The sequence below is a fragment of the Malaclemys terrapin genome, chromosome 10 (genome assembly GCF_027887155.1).
Source record: "Malaclemys terrapin pileata isolate rMalTer1 chromosome 10, rMalTer1.hap1, whole genome shotgun sequence".
NCBI classification, from domain to species: domain Eukaryota; kingdom Metazoa; phylum Chordata; order Testudines; family Emydidae; genus Malaclemys; species Malaclemys terrapin.
In genome coordinates, this window is record NC_071514.1 from 58,799,881 (window position 1) to 58,827,175 (window position 27,295).

Consider the following 27,295-nt stretch of genomic DNA (forward strand, 5'->3'; position numbering starts at 1 on the left):
GTTCATGTTTGAATTTGGCTCTTGAAACCCACAGATCTCAGAACATCCATGTAGAGGCCCTGTCTTCCTCACTACCTCCAGGCCCCTCAACCACACTGCAGTATGATTCTTTCAAAAGTCACATGATATTCCTTGAGGGGCAGAGGGAACGGGAGTTTACTGATTGGTGGGAAACTAGTGTGGTTTAGTGCTGATGGGGGTTTATGTACATCTGTAATCCATGTGGGATTAAGTGGGGGAAAGGACAGCAGGCATCTTTCATTCCATCCCTGTCCACCTGCAAAGCCCAGCCCCCGTTAGGAATCTGTGGAAGGATCTCAGTAGGGGTGAAGAGAAGGGAGGGTTAGCACTGTCCTTTTTGTTATACATGACTGACTCCTCCACCTTCATCCGCTCCTTTTTGCTTCCCTCCTCTTTTTCTTTTTGCTTCTTGCCACTTCGTTATTTGGGCTCAGTGACTTTCATAGCCTTCTTCCAAATTCATGGTTGTATGCCTGGCTGTTGTGCAAATTGGTCTCTCTAAGGTCCATGTACTGAATCTTGGGCCTCCCCCTTGATAGTCTTCCATCCATGAACATAGCAAGGGCCATCCTACCGGTATAACTCTTGGGTTTCCACTCCATTATGTCCATACCAACATAGCCTAGCCTCCCTTAACTTGTCCTCAGTTGGGGCAACTTGCATTAGGTCCCTCACAACCTTAGTTCATTTCCTATCATGGAATGCCCAATCCTTTGACCTTCTCAACATCTTCATTTCTGTAGTGGTGAGCATACTGATTTCTCTTCTTGAGGCTGCCAACTCTGTTCTATACATTAGAATGTGTGGAATTCCAATTTTATCCACTCCTCTTTACTTTCTAACTTTATTGGCAACTTTTGAACACACAATTGGAGTCAGCTCCTGCCATTTGCACCAAGCAGTTTTAGTATGTGCTAAGTATCACTTGGGAGGGCACCATTCTCAGTAACCATTGATCCTAGGTATTTAAATTATTTAATTCTTCTAAACTCTCTGCCTGTGATATCCTTTATGGTGCGACCTCCACCCTCAGTTATCAAAGCCTCAATTTTACCAAAGCTCACTCTAAATCCTTCCTGCTGAAAACTTTGTTGCCACTGTTCAAAGTTGGTTTGCAGGGTCTCACAATCTTCCCCAACTATCACTAAGTCATCAGCAATCAGCATATTCCAAGGCAGCTTACTTTGTATATTCTCAATTATCACATACATGACACTCTCAAACAAAAAAAGGGTCATGCTGACCTCTGATGAGGCCAACATTACCTGGAAATTCTTTGCTGTAGACCCATTTGGTTTTTACTATGGTAGTCATTCCATCATACATATCCTGGATAAAACGGACATATCCTTCTGGCACTCGTCTCTGTCACAAATTCCATCAAATTAGTTATCTTGGTACATGACTGTACACCTTCTCCAAATTCACAAAGACCATACCCAGTCGCTGTCTCTTTTCCCTGAACTTCTCCATGAGGATTCATAGAGCAAATATGTCATTAATTGTATTCCTTCCCAGCATAAATCCCTATTTACCCTTCCAAATTTCAACTGTTCTACTCAGATGCTTTTCAATAATCTCCTCCCATACTCATACCATGTGACATCACCTTAATTGGGAGATAATTAGCGCACAGTGTAATATCACCTTTACATTTAAAAATTGGTACCACAAACCTTTTATGCCATTAATCTTGCATTTTCTCTTTATTAAGAATGTCATGTCATTGAACAGACTTGTAAAATACTTAAGTCTTCCCTTCCGAATTACTTCAGCGGGTCCATTGGTACTTCGCCAGGCTCAGGTGGCTTCTCCTTCTCATTTTCCTAAATTCCTCTACAATTTCTTCCTGCTATATGCAATCTATGACAACCTGGTTCAGTTTACATGTTTTTAATTTCTCCTTGGTTTCTTTTCATTCATTGATCTTCCAAAATAATCACTGCACTCTTTGTTGAGTGATTCACCATTCTTTTTCAATATACCTCTGCAACAAATACGTTGAATATGGCAGATCATGAAACTAGCTATGACAATTGGTAATTTAAGTTCTGTTCTGGAATAAATTCAATTCTGGAATACACTGGCGTGTAACTAAAGCATCAGCAAAATCAAAATCTGCTGAATTCCATTGTTAGTTACAGCTCAAAATTCTGCAAGAGTACTCTTGCCTCAATTCTCGTCGGTTAGCACAAAACATTATTTTGAAAAAAAAACTTTAGTAAATAGACTAATTCTGGCACCCATGGAATATTGCTTAAATTATCATATACTGGATTAGGCCACAGGCTCTGATTACACTGGTCTACAATTTTTGAGAAGTCGTCTGCTTCAGAAATAAACTGTGCTATTTATTATGTATTTTGATATGCTGAATTCAAATATGACAATTAAAACAACTGGCTACTATTTCTAAGATATTTAAGTTTTTACATTTTATGTCTATGTATATTGTGTAGATAATAGAGTTTTAATCATAAATTATAAACCTAGGTCTTCATGTGTTTATGGTTGCTTTACATGATAATATTTCACCTGTCCTGTTTATGTAACACTTTAAAAATCAGCAAAAGGGTTATATAAATCAAATTTATTATGAAACAAAAGGCAAAAAACTATTATGTACATAGTTTAGTCCTATTCAGTGTCTACTCGGCACTTCTTGGCTTGTCTCTTGTATTCATTAAATGGAGCATCTCTTGTCGCTGTCCAGCAATAGTCTGCAAGCATTGATGGGTTCCATTTGCCCTGATAGCGTTTCTGCATTGTTGCAATGTCCTGGTGAAATCGCTCGCTGTGCTCGTCACTCACTGCTCCGCAGTTCGGTGGAAAAAAATCTAGATGAGAGTGCAAAAAGTTTATCTTTAGTGACATGTTGGAACCAAGGCTTTTGTATGCCTTGAGGAGGTTTTCCACCAACAACCTGTAGTTGTCTGCCTTGTTGTTTCCAAGAAAATTTATTGCCACTAACTGGAAGGCTTTCCATGATGTTTTTTTCCTTGCCATGCAGTGCATGGTCAAATGCATCATCTCGAAGAAGTTCATGAATCTGAGGACCAACAAAGACACTTTCCTTTATCTTAGCTTCACTTAACCTTGGAAATTTTCCACGGAGGTACTTGAAAGCTGCTTGTGTTTTGTCAATGGCCTTGACAAAGTTCTTCATCAGACCCAGCTTGATGTGTAAGGGTGGTAACAAAATCTTCCTTGATTCAACAAGTGATGGATGCTGAACACTTTTCCTCCCAGGCTCCAATGACTGTCGGAGTGGCCAATCTTTCTTGATGGTAGTGGGAATCTCTTACACAACTATCCCATTTGCAGAGAAAACAGCAGTACTTTTGTGTATCCAGTCTGCAGACCAAGCAAGAGAGCAACAACCTTCAAATCGCCACAAAGCTGCCACTGATGTTGGTCATAGTTTATGCACCTCAAAAGTTGTTTCATGTTGTCATAGGTATCCTTCATATGGACTGCATGACCAACTGGAATTGATGGCAAAACATTGCCATTATGCAGTAAAACAGCTTTAAGACTCGTCTTCGATGAATCAATGAACAGTCTCCACTCATCTGGATCGTGAACGATGTTGAGGGCTGCCATCACACCATCGATGTTATTGCAGGCTACAAGATCACCTTCCATGAAGAAGAATGGGACAAGATCCTTTTGACAGTCACGGAACATGGAAACCCTAACATCACCTGCCAGGAGATTCCACTGCTGTAGTCTGGAGCCCAACAGCTCTGCCTTACTCCTGGGTAGTTCCAAATCCCTGACAAGGTCATTCAGTTCACCTCGTGTTATGAGGTGTGGTTCAGAGGAGGAGGATGGGAGAAAATGTGGGTCCTGTGACATTGATGGTTCAGGACCAGAAGTTTCATCCTCTTCCTCGTCTGACTCAAGTGAGAATGATTCTGGTGCAACAGGAACCGGCAGTCCTTCTCCGTGGGGTACTGGGCGTATAGCTGATGGAATGTTTGGATAATGCACAGTCCACTTTTTCTTCTTTGACACACCTTTCCCAACTGGAGGCACCATGCAGAAGTAACAATTGCTGGTATGATCTGTTGGTTCTCTCCAAATCATTGGCACTGCAAAAGGCATAGATTTCCTTTTCGTGTTCAACCACTGGTGAAGATTTGTTGCACAAGTGTTGCAGCATATGTGTGGGGCCCACCTCTTGTCCTGATCTCCAATTTTGCAGCCAAAATAAAGGTGATAGGCTTTCTTAACCAGAGTGGTTATACTGCGCTTTTGTGATGCAAAAGTCACTTCACCACAAACCTAGCAGAAGTTATCTGCACTGCTCATACAAGTACGAGGCATCTCTGCTCACTTTGGCTGAACAGAAATGTGTCCCTTTGCAAAATCAAACACTGACAAATAAGAGAGCACGACACTGTATGATTTCTAAAGCTGATATAGGGCAATTTGTTCAGCAGAGTGATGTAAGCTTCGTTATGATTGCATCATCCATGACTTCTAGGAATAACATGATGCAATTCATATCATGTATGACGCAATACCAGCTTCAGATTGCATCATTCATTGTTTTGCCTAAAAAGCAAGTACTGTCCAAACCCAGTCATAGATTTATTCCTAGATCCAGTCAAAGATATATTTTAGTCATTTCTGGTTTAAATTGAGATCCCTTCCCTTTATAACTCACTTATCCTCCGCCATTCCCAAGTCAAGGGTCGTATATACTGACCCAATAGCATATCTTGAAAACTAGAGCCAATCAACAATTTTAAGCATCATTTTCGTTCTCAGTGACCAAAAATTATTGAAGTTTGACTACATTTATTTCAGAAGCATTTTGGCTGTAGAGCAGTGTTATAGCTATCTTGGCACTTCTTGTCCTGTAGTTGACAACTTCATAGCTGATTTGCAACAGACTTCATTTGATTTACCAATGCCAGCATTATAAATATGTACAGAAACATCGCTATTGGAATCATAACTGTATCAACAAATGCACGGTAATGTGGGACTTTCCTATAGTTAAGTCATTTTATTTTCACAACAACTTCACTCCAACTGGCTGACTGTAACCAGAATTGAAATTTGCAGTATGTGATGCACTGAAATGATCCAGGCCCTTCATTCTCCTTCATTCCACATTGTTCATCCTTGAAGGTAAAAAGTCCTACCGTGTGTGTGATAATCCACTCCCAAAATATCTGCATAAGCAAGCAGTACTGTTAATCTGACAAATAAAGTTGTAACTAAGACAAGTATATTCTGGAAGGTTTTGTTTGCCAATTGCCACTTACAATTGCAGGCAATGCTCAGGTATATTTGTATTCTCAACTGCAAGCATGGATAATTCTTTTCATTGTTTGAGGTGACTGAGCACTGCAGCTGCAAAATACACTGCAGAAATAAGTGGTCATAACACAAAAGCTTCCTGTGTGCTGTCAATATAAATGGCTTGCAGATAGTTTTCCAATTGCCTCTCATTATGACATTGCAGTTCCTAAGCTTTTGAAATCAGCTTGCAATGGTCTATCTACCAGGGCAAATTTTGTCCTCCACCTAACCCTGACAGCAAGGCTAATAGCTGTTCAAGAGGCCAATGTATCTTAATAAAAAATGGAAATGGTTTTGCCCCTTCATTTTAATTAACATTATGTCTCCATTTCTATGATAATGGATAATTAAGTGAGTTACTTGACATTGGAATGTTCTTGGAGTAATTTCATTAGGTTAAAGATGTTTGCCTTTTTTATTTTGAATTGACGTTTCATCATAAATATTTCTGAATACATGTTTGCATAAACTAATTATTATTTATAGAGCCAGGTTTCTAAAGCTCACAAAAGTTCATTGTGTGTGTTAAAAATATTTTTTGCAAACATACATATAACTGTCTCATCTATTCTTTCAAAAAAAATTTCTGAGCACTGACTACTCTGTTATTCTATAAGCACATCACATGGAGACAGACATTCTTATTAAACATCTTTATTTTTGGAACAGCAGTGCAAAAAGGTTTGATCCAGCAGGGTTTAGCCTATTATAATTCAGAGGAAAATGTTAATGAAAAGTAGATTCTGATAAAATCTGAGCATTATAAATGGAAGTTTGTAGTAATATTTATTCAAAAAAGATTCCATAACATATGCCTTTCAAGAATAGTATAATATTCCCCCAACAAAATCTCAATTCAGGCATAGTTAATTTTGAGAATTTATTCCCTATACAAAAAACTAAATTTATTATAACATTTATTCTCAAGTAAGATTCCTGCGTTGATCTTAAATCTGCCCCTTGCATGCGCACGCGCGTGCACACACACACACACACACAAATATATAAGGAAATGCCCATTTTGTGGAACCATATGGTAATATACTGCATTCCTTTTTTTTTTTTTTTTTTTTGCATGTTGCATTACTCTAAGTATACCTTGACTTTGGCATTTCAATAGCAAGTGTGTGTGTGTGAGGGAGAGAGAGTGTGTGTGTATGCGCATGCATGTGTGTGTCCACAGATCTAATAGGGCATGAACTAATCCACATGAACTAATGGGGCATTGAGGCTGACACCAGTGGCAGAGTGGAGGAGGCAACATGAGACAATGTCCACCTACTTATATTTCCCAGAGGCATAAGCCCGATCAATGACTGCATTGATTTCAGTAGAAGTTGTACGTGCTCAGCACATTGCAGGATCATGGCCCCAGTTCAGATGTCTGAATTAAGCACACGCTTCAATGCCTGTCTGAATTGTGGCCCATGTGCATAATCTAGACTCTGTGGCAGGAAACAATGTTCTGCCAGGTGTCACGTCCAGCTCACATAAACAGGAATACAATTGTGAAATTTTGCAGTGTTTTTTATTTAATAAGCATAATCCTGTCAAAGTCATGCATTTCAAATGTCCTCATGCTAGGGATGAGCAAAAGTTAAATTTTAAAAACAATCATTTTATTCATAGTTTCTGGCAGCCCCTGTTTATTGTGTGCTAACGGAGTGTGTGGTGGAGGAAAGTTACAATTTTCTTTGAAGAGGGTTGTCAATGAGACGAGTCATTAATAATACAAACAAAGAGATTATTTCGAATGGCAGATCGTCAGTGAAAGATTTTTTTTGAGGGTTCTACCATTTTTGTGATGCAAATTACCAACCATGCCAAGTAAACAAATTGCACATTTGTTCATTGTAAAGTATAATAAACTATCAGTATAAATGTTGGGCTGCTGTCTGAATGGGGGGAGTGTGTAGAGGGGAAATAGGTGAGGAAGGAAAGGAGGGACTGAATATTGTTTTGTAAATCAGTTTTACTGCAGTGTTAAAACGTGTTAAAAATATACTGAGCTGTGCACAAAGTTGTACCTGGTATTGGTGCAAAAGAGGCAATAGCAATAACTTTATCAACCTCTGTAACAAGATCCAAGAAGCCTATCATTGCATATTCATAGCTTTTCAAATCTGTAGTGTCATATTGTCTGTAACACCTTAATCCTCTAGTTGGATCCAGTGTGGCCACTGGAACTAGCATCATAGGATTGGGACCTAAGTGTGATTGGCATTACACCTTGTCAAAAATTAGTCTACCTGTTGGATGCAGAGGAATTGAAGGGTATCCAAGATTTAATGATACAGATGGATTCAGACATTAATATGAGAGATGGACCTAAGAAATAAAATAGACTGGTACAAATATTTTTCCTTTGTGTCAGATTCTGTTAGATAAAGCCTTAACATCCCACTGTGTTTCAGCTTCTTGTTAAATATTCCTTTTTATTTTCAGTGACTGGAAAATATTCTGATCTGCTCACATTTGAAACTACATGTACAAATTTCTAAACATTAAACAATTGCCCCTCTGTGTCAAGGTATCGTGGCTAAAGAACCATTTTCCCACTCCCAGTTGTTAAGTGCCAGTCTGCATGATGCATGTCATGATAGTAACATGCCTGTTCATGGCATGGGAAATTCCAGGCTTTTATTAAAAAAGAAAAGAGAGGGGGAAAAAGACTGTTTTGCCTTTTTCGTTTATTATTATTATAATTTTTGCAGATGCAGGAACAATAAAAATTAACTAATAAACACAAACTGTGCATGAAACCAAGGAAAAGATAATGTCACTGGCAGGTCTTGAGCCAGCTAATAATCCTGTTGTACATGGCTTAGATAGCTGAGTTGTATAGTAATATGCTCCACTGTATGCAGTGGTTGTTTAGTGTATCTCAAAGGGCATTGAACAAAATGATTTCTCCTGTTTTATCACAATTGCAAGAACACCTGTGCTGAATAACTTGGTTCTGATCCACAGAGAAAATGAGCAGTTTGCAGTAACCCTCAGATTTTTTCATTTCTTACCTGTGGTGATCTAATGTTTCCATATTTGACTGCAGCACAACGTGCTGAAAGGGATACTGGTTTTAAGACTTCTTAAAGCATTTTGTACATTATCTGTAAGGTAGATACATGCTTGATTGTGGAGAGCCCATTACTCTTCACACACTGGAAAGTCATATTTAGATAGATAGATGTCTTGAGATTTTCTCCCTAAGAAACATGTACATTTGTTTTAAGTGAAAGATTAGGTTTTTCCATTAATGCAATCCAGTGAGTTGCCAACCTGTACCAGGTGGATGCCCTGCATGAGTATTGGAAGGCTGGGATGATTGCTCATCATAAACAGGCTCCAAGTCTGCCTCTTTCCTTCCATTAGAAAAACATAAGTACTTTCCTTGTGAGCTGGCAACAGATGTAGCATTGTTCAGAAGTTTTCATTGACCAGATCACCAGCAGTTTTCTGAAACCTGAAAATGCCTCCATTAAACAAAACAAAGAAGTTAATAAAGGCTAATTACACCATTTAGTATTTAATAGTGCAATCATTTATGGAGCTTACTTCATCTCAGAAAAAATATTTTATAACACTTTAACCTCACAAATCCTTGGGGAGGTATGGATAAGCCCCATTTCTAGAGATGGAGAAACTGAACTGGAGAGATGAAGAATGGGCTTAGACAAACCAGATGGTTAATGTCACAACCTGGGACTTGTGACTCCTACTTATATGTTCAGATCACTAGCTTGCATCATTGCTTCTGCAATTGATCTCTGCCTCTGGTGAAAATGCTTATTTGTTTCACTGTAAGACTCATACCTAAGGCCCCGATTCAGGAAAGCTCTTAAGGGCATGCTTAAATCCATTACTATTTAGGAAAGTACTTAGCACTTGCTTAACTGTAAGTATGTATTAAAGTCCCATTGACTCTAAGGCCTGGTCCACACTGGGGTGGGGATCGATCTAAGATACGCAACTTCAGCTACGAGAATAGCGTAGCTGAAGTCGACATATCTTAGATTGACTTAGAATCACTTACTTCGCATCCTTGCGGCGCGGGATCAACGGCCGCCGCTCCCCCATCGACTCCGCTTCCGCCTCTCACTGTGGTGGAGTTCCGGAGTCAACGGCAGAGGATTGCTATAAGAAAGCATCCTTTACCTCTCACCCACTGGTCATGGTAAGGCTGCTTCTTCAGCAAAGAATAACATTCCTCTGATGCCAAAGATCAAACTGCTCTCCTTGATTGCTACCTCTCTCCCTTGAATGAAAGAAGTGTGTCCTCAACCTAATCCTGTTCCAGTAAAAGCTTGAGTATATAATAAATTGATTTCCAACAAGTTGGAACTTCCTGCTCTGGTTGCTGCTGCAGCAAGTCATTTTCTAGTGCCAGTTGCTGTTTTATTTGTAGTGCCATGGCCCTTTCACATTGGTTGTGCAAAGCTGGTGCATGTTCAGTGTGTAAAATTATTGTATAATGGGGGGAAATAGTTCTCGGAGGCTTGCAAGTAAACCACATGCTACGTTGCTGTTACTATCATTTCTGCGGGGTTAATGGAAATCATTTAATGCTGGATGTTTCAGAGGACACCATTATAGGATACTCATCTTCCTGCCTGGTGGGAGACCAGGGACCACTTGGTGGACAGCCTGGGAAACTGACCAGCTCACGAAGCTGGCCAGATGGAGAGCCCAGGAAGCTCGGCTGCCTGTCTACCAAATGGGCAGCTGGTAAACCAGAAAATTCCATTTTGCTTCTCTTGAAATGGAATATTTGCAGCCTTTCCTTCCTGTAAAAAAATTTCAAGATTTTTTTTTATTCTAATTTGATATAACATTTATCATTATTTATTTATTTTTGTGGAATGGAAAATCATGTTCCAACAAAACTTTCTGGCACCATACTATGGGCTGCTAGTCTTACGTATGTATCTTCAGCAATTAGTTGAATAACCTGGTCAATATGGATTGCTCTTGGGAAAGTTTGATTGGTAATGGTCACAACCTTTTTTAAACATCTCCTTTCAAACCTCTGTTGAATGCAGCTTATTCCTAGATATCCCTCCAAAAGGCCCGAGAGAACACTATTTCTTTGCAGTAGAATCATGGAACAATAAGGTTAGAAGGGACCGCAAACATCATCTAGTCTAAGCCCCTGCCAAGATGTAGGATTTGTTGTTGTTGTTCTAAGCCAGCCAAGACAGATGGCTATCCAGCCTCATAATGATGGCCATAATGGGTCAGACCAATCAATGATCCATCTAGCCCAGAATCCTGTCTTCCAACAATGCTAGGTGCCAACAATGCCAGGCAGTCATCAAGAGATCCATCTCTTGCCATCCACTCCCAGTTTCTGGCAAACAGAGGCCAGGGACAGTCATAGCATGGTGTTGCATCTCTGCCCATCCTGGCTAATAGCCATAAATGGACCTATCTTCCATGACCTTATCTAGTTCTTTTTGAGCTCTGTTATAGTCTTGGCCTTCACAACATCCTCTTGCAAGGAGTTCCACAGGTTGACTGTGTGTTGTGTGAAGAAGTACTTACTTTTGTTTGTTTTAAACCTGCTGCCTATTAATTTCATTTGATGACCCCTAGTTCTTGTGATATGTGAAGGAGTAAATAACATTTCCTTGCTCACTTTCTCCACACAATCAAGATCTTAATCATACCCCCACTTAGCCATCTTTTTTCCAAGCTGAAAAGTTCCAGTCTTTTTAATCTTTCCTCATATGAAAACCCTTTCAAAACCTCCAGTGAAGGAGCTTCCATGACTTCCCTAGTCAGTTTAATCCATTGTCCCACTGTTCTTACAGTCTGAAAGTTTTTCTTGAGATTTAATCTATATTTGCTAGGCTATAGTTTGAACTCATTGCCTCTTGTCCTGCCCTCTGGGGCAAGAATGAACAATTTTTATCCATCTTTTTTATGGCAGCCTTTCAAATATTTGAAGACCGCTATAATGTCCCCCTTAATCTCCTCTTTTCCAAACTAAACATACCCGGTTTCTTCAGCCTTTGCTCATATAGCTTTGATCATCTTTGTCGCTCACCTCTGGATCCTTTCCAGTTTCTCTACATCCTTTTTATACATCAGTCACCAAAATTGGACATAGTTTTCCAACTGAGGCCTAACCAATCCCAAGTCGTACTGTCACCTCCGATGACTTGCATGCTATGCCTCTGTTAATGCAACCTACAATTGTATTTGCTTTTTTTGCAACAGCATCGTATTGTTGACTCATGTTAAGGTTGTGATCCATCATAACTCCCAGTTCCTTCTCAGCAGTGCTGCTGCCAAGCCAGTTATCCCCCATTCTGTATTTGTGCATTTGGCTTTTCTTCCCTAAGTGTAGCACCTTACATTTGTCTTTGTTGAATTATATGTTATCTATAGCCCAGTTCTCCAATTTTAACTCTATCCTCCAAAGTGTTTGCAGCTCCCCCAACTTTGTGTCATCTGCAAATTTGATCAATATGCTCTCTGTTCCTACATCCAGGTCATTAATAAAGATGCTAATAAATACCGGCCCAGAACAGATCCGTGTGGAATCCCACTTGAGATCTCATTCCAGTATGACATCTTCCATTAATAGTTACCAATTATGTATCCACTTGATGGTGGTAGTTCTACTGAGCCCACATTTCTCTAGCGTATTTATGAAAATGTTGTGTGGGACTGTGTCAAAAGCCTTGCTAAAGTCCAGGTATATTCTGTCCACCGCATTCCCCCTATCCACCAAACCATTTATAAGGTCAAAGAAGGAAATCAAGCTTGTTTTGCATGATTTGTTCTTAGTAAATCCATGCTGGCTTCTAGTGATCACCCCTTCATCCTCCAGGTATTTCCAAATTTGAATGTTTTATACATTGTTGTTGTAACTTCCCAGGTATCAAGGTCAGGCTGACTGATCTATTGTTCCCTAGCTCCCCCTTTTCCCCTTTTAAAGATGGGCACTACATTAGCCCTTCTCCAATCCTCCGGGACCTCTCCTGTCATCTGTGAGTTTGCAAATATTGTTGCCAGTGGCTCAGATTTCTTCAGCTAATTCTTTCAGCACCCTGAGATGAATAGCATCAGGCCCTACTGACTTGAATTCATTCAAATTAGTCAGAAGATCTCTGATGTGTTTTTTACTTATCCTGATCTGAATCCCTTCCCCTTGATCTCTTCGCTAGTCATCTGGTCACATGTTATTTTTTGTGTGAAGACTGAAGGAAAGTAGGCATTGAGCAGCTCTGCCTTCTTAATATCTTCCGTTACCGGCTCACTTTCTCCATTGCATAGCAGACTCACACTATCACTGATCTTTCTTTTTTTGTCTGACAAGTAGAGCTCTTGGAATCACTACATTCTTTGCTGGGAAGAGCTCTAAAGAATTATTCTTATAGCCCTGTTTTGCAGCAAATCCCCTAAGAAGCAAAGACTCTTTCAGAGCCCACTGATTTATTCTGAAGACTAAAAATCTCAAAAATAACCTCTTTTCATTTGAAAGACAAATAAGAATTTGCTTGCAACAATAGTTTTGAAAATATAAATGGGTATAAAGCCATGAAAAATTGATTGCAAGGTCTGAAAGTTTGTCACCACGATACTTCCTAGAAAATGGGAGTTGTACTATTCACTTCAGTGGGAGCAGAGTTTGGCCAAGTATGAACTCTTTTGACATTTCCAACTCCTGACCTCCAAAGATGAAAATATGTAGTCCATCTTAAGCCACCATTTGTGCTCTTGTCACTATTGTTTAAAGAAGAAGGGCTAACTGAGGATTACAATGTGCACAAAATAGCACTTTGTAAAATTACTCCATAGCCTTTTTGAGATATTTATTTACCTATTACTTTTATCTTTTGTCTTTTAGCATCTTTTCTGAAATATCTATCTAGGAACAAATCTCATTTCTGATCACGTAGAAAGAGTTCCAATTTGCCTGACTTAAATAAAATTGGAGCTTTCAGAAAGAAAATCACTAGCACAGTTATTTAACATACATGCTGGATTGAAAATAAGGTTCGAGGCATATTATATCTAGGAGGCTTTATTCAGACCACAGAGACGCATCTTACCACACTAATACCACCTTTAAATTAATATATTCCATTCTAAAAATCGGTGAATGTAAAATCTTTGTGTAATGTTAGCACTATTATAGTGGCACTGGAAGATTTTTTATTTTTAACATAAACGTCTATTGACAATGGGAACATTACGATGTAACTCAGTCAACCTCTACTACCATTATAACAAGAGAAAATTACATGCAAAAATCAACATTTAAAGATTTAACTTCTAATTTTCATGGTTTGTTACTATAATTGAGTGTTACCCCATCATTCTCACTTTATTTTTTCTAGATATTACAACTCACATGCCACATAAAATCTCCTTTAATTATGAGATTCCATTCCGTCCTTCAGTACAATGACATCCTTAATATTAGTTGAGTATACTCATTCTATATAATATATGTAAAATATTAATAACTTTTGCATTTGAAAGCAAGGTGGGCCCATTGGGTTACTTTAACACTTATGAATCAGTGAATGACAGTTAAACATCTAGTTGCTTTTTGTTTCAGAAAGAGGGGACGGGGGAATCCCCTGAAGCATGCCAAATTTCTGAAAGGTTCTTCTGTATCCAGACCTTTTCTATCTATCTGCATAAATAGAAGCCTTATTCTGTTAGACTGCATCTCTACTTCCCGCCCCTCTGAAAATGTCAATATTGGCAGCTGACAAGTTGTTCAACTCTAGAGCTAACATTAATGTGACAGACAAGCCTGCCATGCTAACAAAATTTATCAGAGGCATACAGTCCTTGTGTAAAGGAGGAGTCTTTTTTTTTTTTTAAGAGAATACAAAGTATGACGGCACATCTAAGAAGGAAGGATTCGTCAAAATCTCTAACTAAATACTTGGCAGCTGGTGAATTAAAACATTTTGTTTTAGCACTGCCATCCTAGAATACTCCATAATCCTAAAAGTCCAAAGTATGAATTGATTGATTCCATGAACCCTGATATCCAACTAAGGATGTGTGGGGAGAATAAACCAAAGCTTCTGCGGAAGTAGACAGCTCTGTTAATAATGAGTTACTAGGACCAAATAATATCCAGATTACTAGATTTTATTTTAAAGAAACCCGTGTTTGTACCCTAGTTATGAGAATATTTGGTTTTAAGAAGCTCATTGTTTTTAAAAGTATACTTCAAAAATACGTTTGCACTAAAAGATATATAATTACTCACTGCAAGTACACCTGTACCTCGATATAACACCAAAAAATCTTACCGCGTTATAGGTGAAACCGCGTTATATGGAACTTGTTTTGATCCACCGGAGTGCACCCCTCCCCCCCCCCCCGAGCGCTGCTTTACCGCATTATATCCAAATTCGTGTTATATCAGGTCGCGTTATATCGGGGTAGAGGTGTACAATGAAACTCTATAAAGCCTAAACTCTTCAAAGACTAATGTGCTTAAAACTTTATGCACTGGGAGTAGTTCCATTGACTTCAAGGACTGGGGCCTTACAGATAAATTTGGCTAGAACCTCCACTACCATAATTGATATAGTTTCATTGAAGCTGCAGTTCTGTCTGGTTATGGTTTTCACAGGAATAGTAGTATAACCAAAGTAGGAATTTGTACTTTGCTGTATGTTCAGGGAATTTGGAACATTTTCAAATAAAAATATTTCAGCTTTTCAGGTATTTGGTTTTTCAACAACAAAAAATTTTCCACCAAAAGTCTAGATCTTTCATGAAAAATTTTGAGTCAAAAACCCAATTTTCCTTCGAAAAAGTTTCATTAGGAAATTTTTTTATCAGCCCTACTAATTACCATTGCATAGACCTCATTCTCCATTGCCCTGCACAGTCATTTATATCTGTGCAAAATGCATCAAAAGTGGATGTTAAATGTGATCATTCTGATATGGTAATGTTTGATACTCACTTTGCACTGGTGTAAATGACTGAACAAAGTGCAGGGAAATGGAAAGTGAATCATCATAAGTCTCCCTCAAATGTACTCACAATCTTTGTACTTAATGATAATTAGAGGTGGACTTTAAACACACCAGCACTTGGAGGTATTTTGGATTTTGATTCAAGTACATGAAGATGAGGAGGAAAATAAAAGTGAATGACTGTAATGGACATATTGTACTTGAATGAGAGCGAAAAAAGTGGAGAGGGGACAATGTTACAGAATTTTTGAGCAATATCTTTTTCTTAAAGTTGCCTTTTAATTTTCCGTGTCTCATCCCCTGGGCCAGAATTGTTGAGCCTTCTGAAATGGTTTCCAAATGTCATTAAATATATCCGTATTGTTAAGCAAATCAAAGTATCTCATTTTGAACATGATGCAGTTTTTGTTAAAGTTACAGTCCGTTCTTCAATCATTGTTGCATCTTTCCAGTGGCCAATTATTATTTTTAGTGGTCAAGAGGTGTATTTCAATCCATTGTTTTCCTTTGTATTATTGCTGTTTGTAATCAGTTGTAGTACTGACACTAAAATACTTGGAATACAATACATTTTGGAGAAACTGTGGAACCATCATCAGAAAATTTTTAGTTTTGGTAATTTATTTTGGGTTTAGGAAAAAAAATCAGATATAATTGTAAGCAGATTTGTGTCATCAAGCATCTCAACACTTGCTTGTTGTAGTTTTTCTGCTTTCAGGAAATGTTAGCTTTTTAATGGCAATATTTCCCTATGTGTTTTTACTTCCATTGATTCATTCTTGATTCAGAATCAGCACAATTATGCTGGAATCTTGTGGTATACACAAGGTTTTGGATGTGCCGAAAATATATAGCAAATTCTTTTGTTTTTATTTGTATTTGTGTTAGTTTCTTTGCTTGTTTTTAACCATTCTGGTCAGACGTAGAACTGACCAGAAAACAAGAATTCTATTTCATGAACACTTCTGAGGTTTCAAAATTTGGTTTCGTTCCACATTGGGAGGAAAAGGAGACCTTTTGATTTTTGTTGATTTATTTAGCCAAGGAGAGAGAGACCGCAAAATAGTCAATAGCCCAGTGGTTAGGGCAGTCACCTGGGATGTGAGAGAACACAGGGAGTAAGTAGACCCATTTGGAGGGGTGAGGCAGAGTTGGTGTCTCTTTTTAACACTGCATTGACATAGTACTGAATAACTAACCCAGGAACCCAATGAAGGTTAAACGAGAATGGCACCCATTATTCTCAAGAAGCACAGAATAAATTCTGAGTAAATTGTGAACTGTTGGGTTTTTTTTAACAGTTCAGAGCCACGTGTTGGAAGTTGCCATCTTGACTTCCATTGATTCAAAGCTCAGAAGGGACCACTATGATAACATAGTCTGACCTCTTACATAACACAGGCCATAGAACATCCCCAAAATAATACCTGTTTGGACTAGAGCATATCTTTTCGAAAAACATCCTTTCTTTTCTTGTTTTTAAAATTGCCAGTAATGGAGAATTCACCACTTCCCTTGGCAAATTGTTCCAAAAGTTAATTACTCTCATTGTTAAAAATGTGTGCCTTTTGTCTAGTCTGAATTTGTCCAGATTGAACTATTTGATTCTGATCCATTAATCATCCTCATGGATCTTCTCAAATCATCATTTCAGATCATGTCATTTAAGACACTAAACATTATGAGATCCTTATGGAAGGGACTGAAAATCTAGGATCAGCCCACCTGAGAGGCCACCTTTCACCATAGCTGTGATGACAAGAGAGGTTTATAGTACAAACCCTTTAGTATAATACTGAGGGACCAGCTAACAGAGAGTTGTCAATAAGGGCCCTGGGGATGTGGAATATTCTCCTGTCACTGGTCTTAAATAAGTCACACTTGTCAACTTTCAGGATGCACTGTGTTAAAGACAGCTCTTTATCTGTATCTATGTAGATAGTAGCGCTGGTTGGAAATTTTCTGTCAATGTTTTTTCAACAGCAAATGTGGTTTTCGCAAAATTTAAATTCCCTGTGGGAAAGTTTCACCTTTGATGATTTTTTATTTTATTGGGAAAATTGAAACAAAATATTGTGTATTGTATCAGCTTGAATTGTAACATTTTGGTTGGTCAGACTGAGTGAGTCGTTTGACATTAATTTGTGTCTGCCTGACCTGACACAGAGCATCAAAGGCATTATAGTCTGTATGCCTCATACTCCCAACCACCCTTATGGTCTAGGGTCTCTGATTGGACTTCATCTCCCAGGATGCACCATGAATCCCCTCTGACTCAATCTCCATAGTGTATCATGAGTGTCTTATGATCATGGTGTTTTAGAGAACATGTAGTCCAGCTGAGAAGCCCAGCCTATTGAGGAGAATAGGGCATGTAGGACCTATACTACAACTCTGATAAGGCAGATTCAATTCAATGTTGAACCAAGCCTAAATGAAATAGTTCAATTCAGTTTGATGGATTAAAAAAAAAATTGGGAATCTCGCAATAGTCTGTTTCAACTGAAAATGTCAAAATGAAAGAATGACATTTCCAGGTCAAATATTTTTGAGCTTCCCATTCATAAAAGAAAATTCAGTATTTTGACATTTCCCCCCCAAACCAGGACTATAATAATGTTGAAATATCAGCAATTTCTATTGGATGGGAATTCTAATTTTTCTATCAGCTCTAGTAAATAGGTAATAGATCAAATGCCAATAGATGAAACTGAAGAACACATAGCTTCATCCTGGGTTTAGTAGGTCAAATAAAATTTCTTGTACATTACAAATGACTTCCTATGGACAGCTATTTTCATCTGCTCTTATCATACTTGTAAGGTCTGTGTGTTCTCTGATGTATTAGGGTACTAGTACATTATATTAAGAGCTGCTGCAAGGTGAAAGGGCTGAGACTGATTGACATATGTGTTTTGACTGTAATTGTAAAGTATTGGCAGGGTGAAAACACCCTTCATAAATTGTAAGAACTATCCTAAATAGAGCCATAATATTTAAACTATGTATATTAATTGTACTGGTTTATTATTGGGCTTTCACACTGCTATCTAGTGGCACAGATTATATAATTTTAAATCACTTTCCAGTTTCATTACATCCACCAGCAGGAGACTCAGACATGCCAAGTGTAATTAAAATTAAAAAAAAACATTTCACAGATAATTAATAGTGAGAAACATTTCTTTTCCTGGGAATTTATACACTCTGGGCTGAGCAAAACTAGGTGTTTTTTCCCTTAAAAAATAAATAAAAGCTTGTGTGTTTGGGGTTTGGGTTGGACCTTCTTGCCTATTTTATTGCAGATTTTTGTTAATGAATAAGACTTCTGATTTTGTATATAATGACTCCATGGCATTAATAATTGTTTTGTCTCCTGATGTTGCAGTATACTGCAGGAATAATTTTTTATTGTTCTCAGTAATATTTATAAAACAGGTTAGAGACAGCAAACAAAGGCTGAAATACTGCAATGAGCCCTGCACAGGTAGAGCCTTGCACCTGCTGCACTATATTGAAGGAGCAGGGCAAAAGAAATGAAATCCTTACCTAGTATAAGAAATAGATTTTTCCAAGATAATTTTCTTTGAGCCCAGTTACTGTGGATTTTGATCTGTACAGCAACTGCATTGGTGGTGGGTCTGGGGATCTCCTAGTAAAGAATGAAGATCAGTTGTTAATAATAATCTTTTTAGGCCTGACACTTTCCTTCAATAACATGAATCATGAAGTGTTGACACTGCTGTTGTCTCTACTCCTTTCTTTTTGAGAGTAATACTGGTCAACTGTGCATCTATCACCAGGGGTCTGTCATGCAGAGATTCCTATGGGATCCATTCTATCACCCCTCCTCTTCATTGTACTGTAAGGAGAGTGAATGAGAAGGGCAGGGTTATGGTTCGCAGATAACTCCCACTTCCTATATTCCCATGTCATCTGACCCATTCAGTGGGGTTGAGTGACATTAGGTGGCAATCTTGTGTGGTACATGTGCTGAACCCTGAACCTACACAGATATCTGTTGAAGTCAGTGGGGTTCTGAACAAGTGCAGCATTCAACCATGTGCAATGCACTGTAGGATCAGGGCTTTGCTTGGAATCTAACATAGAGTGAGTCATGAATGGGGACTAGCTGCCTGGCATTGTCTGGACAATGCTTATAGGGTGTGGGAAGAAATTAGAGGAACTCTTCATTATTTTGGTTTCTTTCTCTGCTGGAACATGCCCACTATTTGTACCTGAGGGTGTTGTACGGTCCCCAGTCACTTCTGGATAGCCCAATAGCATCAGCTGTCAACACTGAACAGCATTCTGCACTTGCAAGATTTTTATATGAATATAGACATCACTTCAGTAACCCATGCCATGGACACTTGGAGGCTGGATATCTACAATGTGCTGCACATGGCACTACACCTGAAGACTATTCAGAAAATTCAGTCAGGCTTGATTCAGCAAAACATTTAAGCATGTGCTTAAACCCATCTTTATTCAGTGAAGCACTTAATAATTGAATTCAAAGTTTAAAGGGACTTGAACATTAAGCACATCAAGTGCTCTGTTGAACTGGGATCCTAGTCCAGAATGCAGATGCCCAATTGTCTACACTAGGAAAATTACTCATTGCTGTGCTGACAATAGCTAAAAACATCTTACTGTAAGTTTAGATACTAACAAAGAATGTTCAGCATCATAGCTAAAGCCTGCTCTCAATGGATTAAAGAGAAATTCTTTTTGCACAGAATGACATTTCCTTGAAACATTCTGAACAACCAGCTTGGCAAGATCTTCATATACTTTGTTAGCTAATCAAAGACAGATTGCAGTCAGGAACCATATATAAATTTATTAATAAAATTAATAGACCATTTAAATTTTACTAGAATTAGGCTAAGATACAATAAGCATTTACTCCAGCAGACATTCATTAGTTGTAAGAGTGACCTCCAGTCTGGGTGTATAATGAGAAATTGACATCTAGATTAGAACTGAGACAATTGTGGTAATAATATGAATCTGAATCATTAGGGAAAAAGACTAAATATTATACTTCTGTCAGTTTTTATTTCTCATATTATTTCTTATGAGTAGATTTTGGACTCTAGCGTTAGATTTTTAGTTCTGTATTTGTCACAGCTGGTCCTTTCTGCTTCTTCCCTCTTCCATAAACTTCCATATTCTTTAGATTACTTGGCCTCTTTGGTTAATGATGGGCAAACTTCATTGGTTTGGTTCAGATTAAAGGATCTAAAAGTATGTTTGCCCAAATATTATCCAATCTTCCTACTCAGGAATCTTGTGGAAACAGGCTCTCCAGTAAGGTTTCCAGTACATCCTTGTTTGGTTTCAGATGAGTTAACGATTCCTAAGAGAATTGCCTTTCTCTCTCTGACATTTTGATACTTTCTTTTATTATCTCATTTTTTAAAACCTTCAGAGAGATTCTGTTTGGGTTTAGTTCTAGGCTGAGGCTAAAATGGGGTCATTTGAACTACATTGATGATTCTTATTGTTAATAAGTACATGCTATTCCTATTAATTCAACTCAGTAATATTCACTGCTTTAATGAAGATTATATCCTCAAAGATTAATTTTTTAGTGTTGCCTTTAATAACAAGACACAGGAAACATCAGCACTGAATTTAATTCAGTATAGGACTATGTGTTATAAATCTACAAAAGAGATCAACTTTTGGACATCTGAAAACAAGATGATCTAGATAAAACCCTTCTTTGGTGCTCTTTGCAAAATGTATGCAATGCTAAATTTACACGCCATACCTTTTATAATTAATTTCACAAATGGTATTGGTTTTGTTAATGCATCATCTTAGGAAAAGTATAGGAATTAATAGTGTTCCAAATAATTTGTGTGTCTCTCATTAAATATAAAATAGGCTGCATGGTCAAATGGACACCTCTTTCTAAATTTTTATCTGCATTTCTAGATGGTTTAACAAAGTAGTAATAATTTGTCCATTGTTGCCAGAAAGTGTAATATCATTTTACCTTACTTTCAATTAAAGGCATCTAATTTCCAATATAATTTAATCTTGTGGGTCCTCTTGTCCATTTCATCCTGATAAGAGCTATGTTGAATCCTTGGTGACAGCCAAAAGTAGCTACCAAGTTGTTCCATGGTTTGCATGAAATAAGCTGATAGTCCCAGTCATTGTGAGCACCAAATTGCTTGTACCTATTGTGGAAAGTGCTTAGTGTAGGTGGTCATTCATTAGGAGGTTTGGTTCCCAGATAAACCCGGAACTGGAAGCAGATAAGGAAAAGCATCTTCTAACGAAGGTGGGGAATGGAGTTGGTGCTCCTAATGTGAGGCACAGCGGGGAAACAACAGCTCTTCCCTAACCCTTAACACTCATACAAAAGGGATCTCAGCAATGGTGTTAGGACCAGGTTAATGGGGTAGGAGGGTTGATAGCAACCCACTACCAGTTGTAGTGGATTAACAATGAAGGATGACCTGCACTAGATGAGGGTTGTTGTTTTTTGTCAGATAACCCCCAGATGTGTCACTTAATATAGTTGAGGCTTAGTTAAACCTTGTTCTTGGTGTCTTGTCTTGTCCTCTTGTGGTGTCTGGGACAATGAGCTGGTGGTCACAGTCATCGTGGGCAGATGACTAACACTCAATATTGGTATTTAGTGACATCTCTTGGACATACTCAATATAAAGGCCTGGAGTCGAATGATCATTGTGATTGAACATGACTACACATGTTCCCTGCTGATGAAGAATTAGGTATATTGGCAAGGCAATAAGGTTAAGCTTGTGCTGCTGCCTGTCCTCTATCTAAGGAAGACTTCATTCTCCAGGGCTGTCAGTCTGACACTTTCCAGCAGCACTAAATTCACTCCAAAACCCAAACTGTTTGTTATGACTATATGGAGAAAAGCAACAAAAATGGTGACTATGTAAGATATGGTGCCTGTTACAGTCCTCGCTTGGGGGTTAGTTGGAAAGGTAGCATCACATAGTGGTCAGGGCTTAGGCCCATGACTTGCAGAGGGTTGTTTGTAGGGGAGCCTGGATCCTCCCTCTCCACTGGGCTCTGACCCAGGGCACTTTGAGGGTTTATCAGTGATTTGATATCCGGGGCTGCTTAATGCTGCCCTCCTTGGGCCACTTCCTATCATCTCCCCCATGATTGTCCCAAAGTTGCTGGCTGGGTTAAAGCGGCGTGAAGAGTGTCCACTCACTACAGGGCACCTAGGGCTTTCCTCTGCGGGGATGGTCCAAACAACAATAAAATGGAATTACTAAAATCCAGAGTTGATATGGGGGGGAGAGAGAGGGGAATTCTTCCCTATCAGGGAGTGTCTGCAGTAAGCTCTCCCTTCCCTCAAGGAGGGACCTTTGGGCAGTTGTCTTAGGGAGAGAATCAGCTTTTCCCTCAGCTCTTCTTTGCAGGAGCTGCGGGTTGCAGGTCTGCTCTCTTCCCTGGTCTGCCAACAAATGAGCTGCTCCCCTGCTGCCACGCGGTCCCTCCCGCTGCGCCGCATCGCGCCGCCTCCTGCCGCCTGCCGTGAGGGCTCCACTCCGGTCGGCGGGGAGGGAAGGAAGAGTACTGCCCTGCAGGGTGCTCTGGTTCTCTGCACCGCCGCCCCCTACAGGGCGGCCGGAGCAGAACAAGAACAAACAAACAAAACAAAACAAAACAAAAGCGGCTGTGCCGCCCTAGGATTGGGCAGAATGCTGCCTCGAACAATCTGCTGCCCCAAGCACCAGCTTGCTCAGCTGGTGCCTGTAGCCAGCCCTGCTCCCCTGTCTTTTAACTCCTCCTCCAGTTGGTACATTTCCTACATGTGTGCTGGAGCGGGGCAGGCAGAGCCCAGAGTATTTCCTTAAACCCTTGCTGCCCAGTGGGGGAGTTATACACCCCTTCACTGTGCCCCATCCCTTTTCTAGGTTTCCTTATGTTGTGCTCTGGACTGTAACCAGAGTATGTGTTAAACTCAGTGAGGCAGAGTTCTATATTTTTTAGAGCAATCATATCCATAAAAGAATTATGTTAATATCACTTCTACCACCTCAGAGGGTGACGAAAGAAAAGCATTTGGACACCTGAACATGTATTATTTAAATGAAATAAAAACACAATGTGAGTTCTCAGTAGCAAAATTAGCATTACTAATATATATAATTTCAAATAAGTGCTACAAGTGGATTCAAGTATTGGAATAAATACCAGATACCACATGTACTCAAATATTTGCCTGACAGCAACTTCAGATGTTCCCCATCCTTATATGTTGCGCAATTCAAATTGGGATTGCTAGAGGAAAAGAGCAGACAGCAGGCGGACATCTGAAAGTCCTAAAGAGAACCAACTTGTTTTTGTTTTATTAATCTATCATAAAGAAGTATAATACAAAATGCACCAAACTAAAGTAATTAGAATGCTTTTGCTGGATGGAGTGAGAGACTAGAATGCTTGTGTAAGGGCTACACTGTCATAGGATGACTTTTTGATTAAGACAAAATAAGTTATAAATAACAAGAAGTACAAAAAGCTCCTTTGCTCCTACAGGAAGGCCTCAAGGTTACTAAGCGCATGTGTGACATAAATGCAGTAGAGCATTTTAATTAGATTCCTTCACCGGAACTTTTGACCTTCTGTGTAGCACATTAATGTATTTTACTAATTATAAATGCAATTAAAAAGTACTGAAATAAAATTAGGCTGATCTATCTAATTTACATTAAGCACTTTCAAATTATGCAGATTTTCAAGTCTTTTTTTTTTTTCTTCCCAATTTGTGTTTCAGGGTAACATCGTCTGCATTAAAACAGCTGGAAAACAACCTTGTAGGAAAACAAATTTCTTTTCTGTGATTATTCACAGTGTGTGAGTTAATTTTCTAGGCAGTAATATACTTAGCTATCATTAGGATAGTGACTCATACAATAGTACCCATATGTGCAATGGATGCAGTGATGGTTGTATAGTGGGTGAGCATTTCTCAATTTTTACTGATGGGAACAGGGGTCAGAGGCTAACTAGGGAAGAAATACAGATATGATGGTCAAAAACAGTTGAGATTTATAATCAATGAAGAAACCGCAAAAGCAGTCTGTGAATCATTCAGTCAAACCATCTGGTGTATTTAGCCAGCAGACCAGATGGGGTTATCTCTGCTACCTACATTATTTTGGTACTACTAAAAAAAGAACGTCTCACATGAGAATCTAGAGAGGCACAAATAAAATGTGATTCTTCTTTATTATTATTGGTTATTGGAGAGCACTTAAAAGTGTGGTAGGCATTGGACAGAGTTTTTTTTTTTTTTTTTTAAAAAGCACAATCCTTGCCCTAAAGAACTCAAGATCTAATTTCAGATGTGATGCAGTAATTGGGAGTAACACAAAGTACAGAATCTAGTGTAGGAAGGACCAGGTTTAGTGAAGAGCTGCTCAAAACTTTATTCTGAAACTTTTTTGTGGTGAAAAATGTCTTTTTCACCTAAAAGAATTTTTTTCATTTTGGTCAAAATATTCTTTCTTTTTTCAAGAAAAAAACAAAATCTAAAAGTTTGGGGTTTGTTTTTTTTCCTTTAAGGAGGGGGAAAAAATACACTCAAAAGAGGGGAGGTAAATGAGTGAAAAACCAAAACCAGAAAATTTTACAGTCTTAGAAAACTTAAAATAACCACAAATGTTCTGGTTTTCATTTAATCAAAAAACAAAACAAAAATTGGGATTAACAAATACCATTTTCCGATAGCTCTAATCATGTGATTACCCTTTTGGTCATTTGCCCATACTGATGAAACATAGGAAGTATCATCATGATCTTTTATAATGGCGGTTATTTTTAAAAGAGGTGCAGGCTTCAATTGAATGGGAAGAGAATATGAGTTAATTTGGCTGTGATAACTGCAGGAAGGGCCAATATTTTGGAGCATATCTAATTGCTTGAAATGTAGAAAGTTAATCCTTTCACTCATCTTAGGCTGGACTCAGCAAGCCCTACATAACAAATCACATTAACTTCACTGGGAGTTCCCAACATGGAGTGGGCACAATCCAGCAATGAGTGCACTCAGTCTGGACATGATGTGATAGCAGGGTTCCACCTGCACCTATCAAATTGCAGTACAGGGGTCATGGAAGCTTTACGGACCAGCTCTTTTTCACTAGATGTTTGAGTGCCCATCCTGCAAAGACTTACATATGTGATTAACTTTACACAAAATGAATTGTTCCATTAAAGTCATTTGAACTGCTGCTAGTGTAAGTTAAGCACAATCAAAAGGTTTTCCTGGATCTGGATCAAAGTGAACTGTTTGAGTTCTAACTAGGAACTTCAAAGACGGAGAGTATCCCACCTCTTGCTTAGAAGTAGGATTGTGGAAAAATAGCAAATATTTTCCCCATTTTTGTTTTGAGCTATTTCGTTGTCCAAATTTTTTTTTCATAAAATTTTCATATAATGGTACTTAGCACACTGATATATGCGTGTTCCACTGAGAAAACTGATCTTTCTCAGCATGCAAAATTTGAGTGACAATGGCTCTATTTAAAAAAAAAATTACACAAAGAAAATCACAATAAACTCCCCCAAATTCACTTTTTTTAAACTCATCCAGCAACAAAATGTGAACACTTCAAATTCCAAAGTTTTTACATGTAGTTGTGAAAATATCAGAGTTCTAGCTAGCATGCTCATTTTTATTGTTGCAGTCTATGCTCTTGCCCGAGAGAGAGTATAAAATAAATACCCTAGACCGGGGTGGGCAAACTTTTTGGCCTAACGGCCACATCGGGGAATAGAAATTGTATGGTGGGCCATGAATGCTCACAAAATTGGGGCTGAGGTGTGGGAGGGGGTGAGGGCTCTGGTTGGGGTTGCAGGCTCTGGGCTGGGGATGAGGAGTTTGGGGTGTAGGAGGCTGCTCTGGGCTGGAGGGGTCAGGGCTGAGGCAGGGGTGCGGGAAGGAGTGGAGGTTCCAGCTGGGGGTGCAAGCTCTGGGATGGGGCTGGGGATGAGGAGTTTGGGCTACAGGAGGATGCTCTGAGCTGGAATCAAGGGGTTTGGAGAGCGGGAGGGGGATCAGGGCTGGGGCAGGGGGTTGGGGCACGGGGAGAGGGTGCAGGCTCCGAGTGGCGCTTACTTCAAGATGCTCCGGGAAGCAGTGGCATGTCCTTTCTCTAGCTCCTATGCGGAGGCACGGCCCACAGGCATTGCACACTGGCCCATCCAGAGGCATCGCCCCTGCAGCTCCCATTGGAGTGCTTAGGAGCTGGAGCCAGGCATGCTGTGGCTCATGCCGCGGCTTGCGGGAGCAGCGTGGTGTGGCCCCCGACCGAGCACCCCAGCTGGAGCGGGGCCGAGCCGCGTGGTGCGGCCCCTGACCCAATGCGTCGGCCGGAGCGGGGCCGAGCCGCATGGTGCAGCCCCTGCCCCAGCGTGCTGCTGGAGTTCTGGAATGGGGCAAGCCCTATACCCCGCTCCCCAGCAGGAGTCCGCGGGCCATAGTTTGTCCACCACTGCCCTAGACTAAATTACCAAGCTATAGGAATATTGGAATGGCTCTAATGCATCCAAGTCTTTGAGGCCCTAATTCAGCAGTGCATACCTGTTCAGCAAAGTGGTTAGTTCCATTGAAGTACTACATTTTAAATAGATGTTTAAGTATTTGATGAATAGGAATGGACTTAGGCATATGCTTAAATGCTTTGCTGTATAGAGGCCTTTGACATTAAAGGGAAAAGCATACGTGAATAGTGAGGGAATACATCTTAAGAACTGGAGCCAAGTCGTTGCTGAAATATTCCAGGGAGCAAAATCAATCAGTCTTTGCTGAGAATAGAAAACAAGGCTTAGAGGCTTTATGCCAGTGTGAAAGGCTGAGAAAGGAAAAGAGGAGGAGTAAGAACAGAGCAGAAACAACGACTTTAAAGAACATTTTAAATATTTCTCCTCCTTTAGTAAATTACAGTTACATGTTGATCAGAGCTAATTCCTGCAGTTCTTCG

At 39.3% G+C, this 27,295-nt stretch overlaps 1 protein-coding gene across 12 annotated transcripts in view; it reads left to right on the forward strand.

Annotated features, from left to right (window-relative positions):
• Positions 1 to 27,295, forward strand: part of RBFOX1 (RNA binding fox-1 homolog 1) — a 2,469,250-nt gene that overhangs the window by 624,781 nt on the left and 1,817,174 nt on the right. The window lies entirely within an intron of this gene.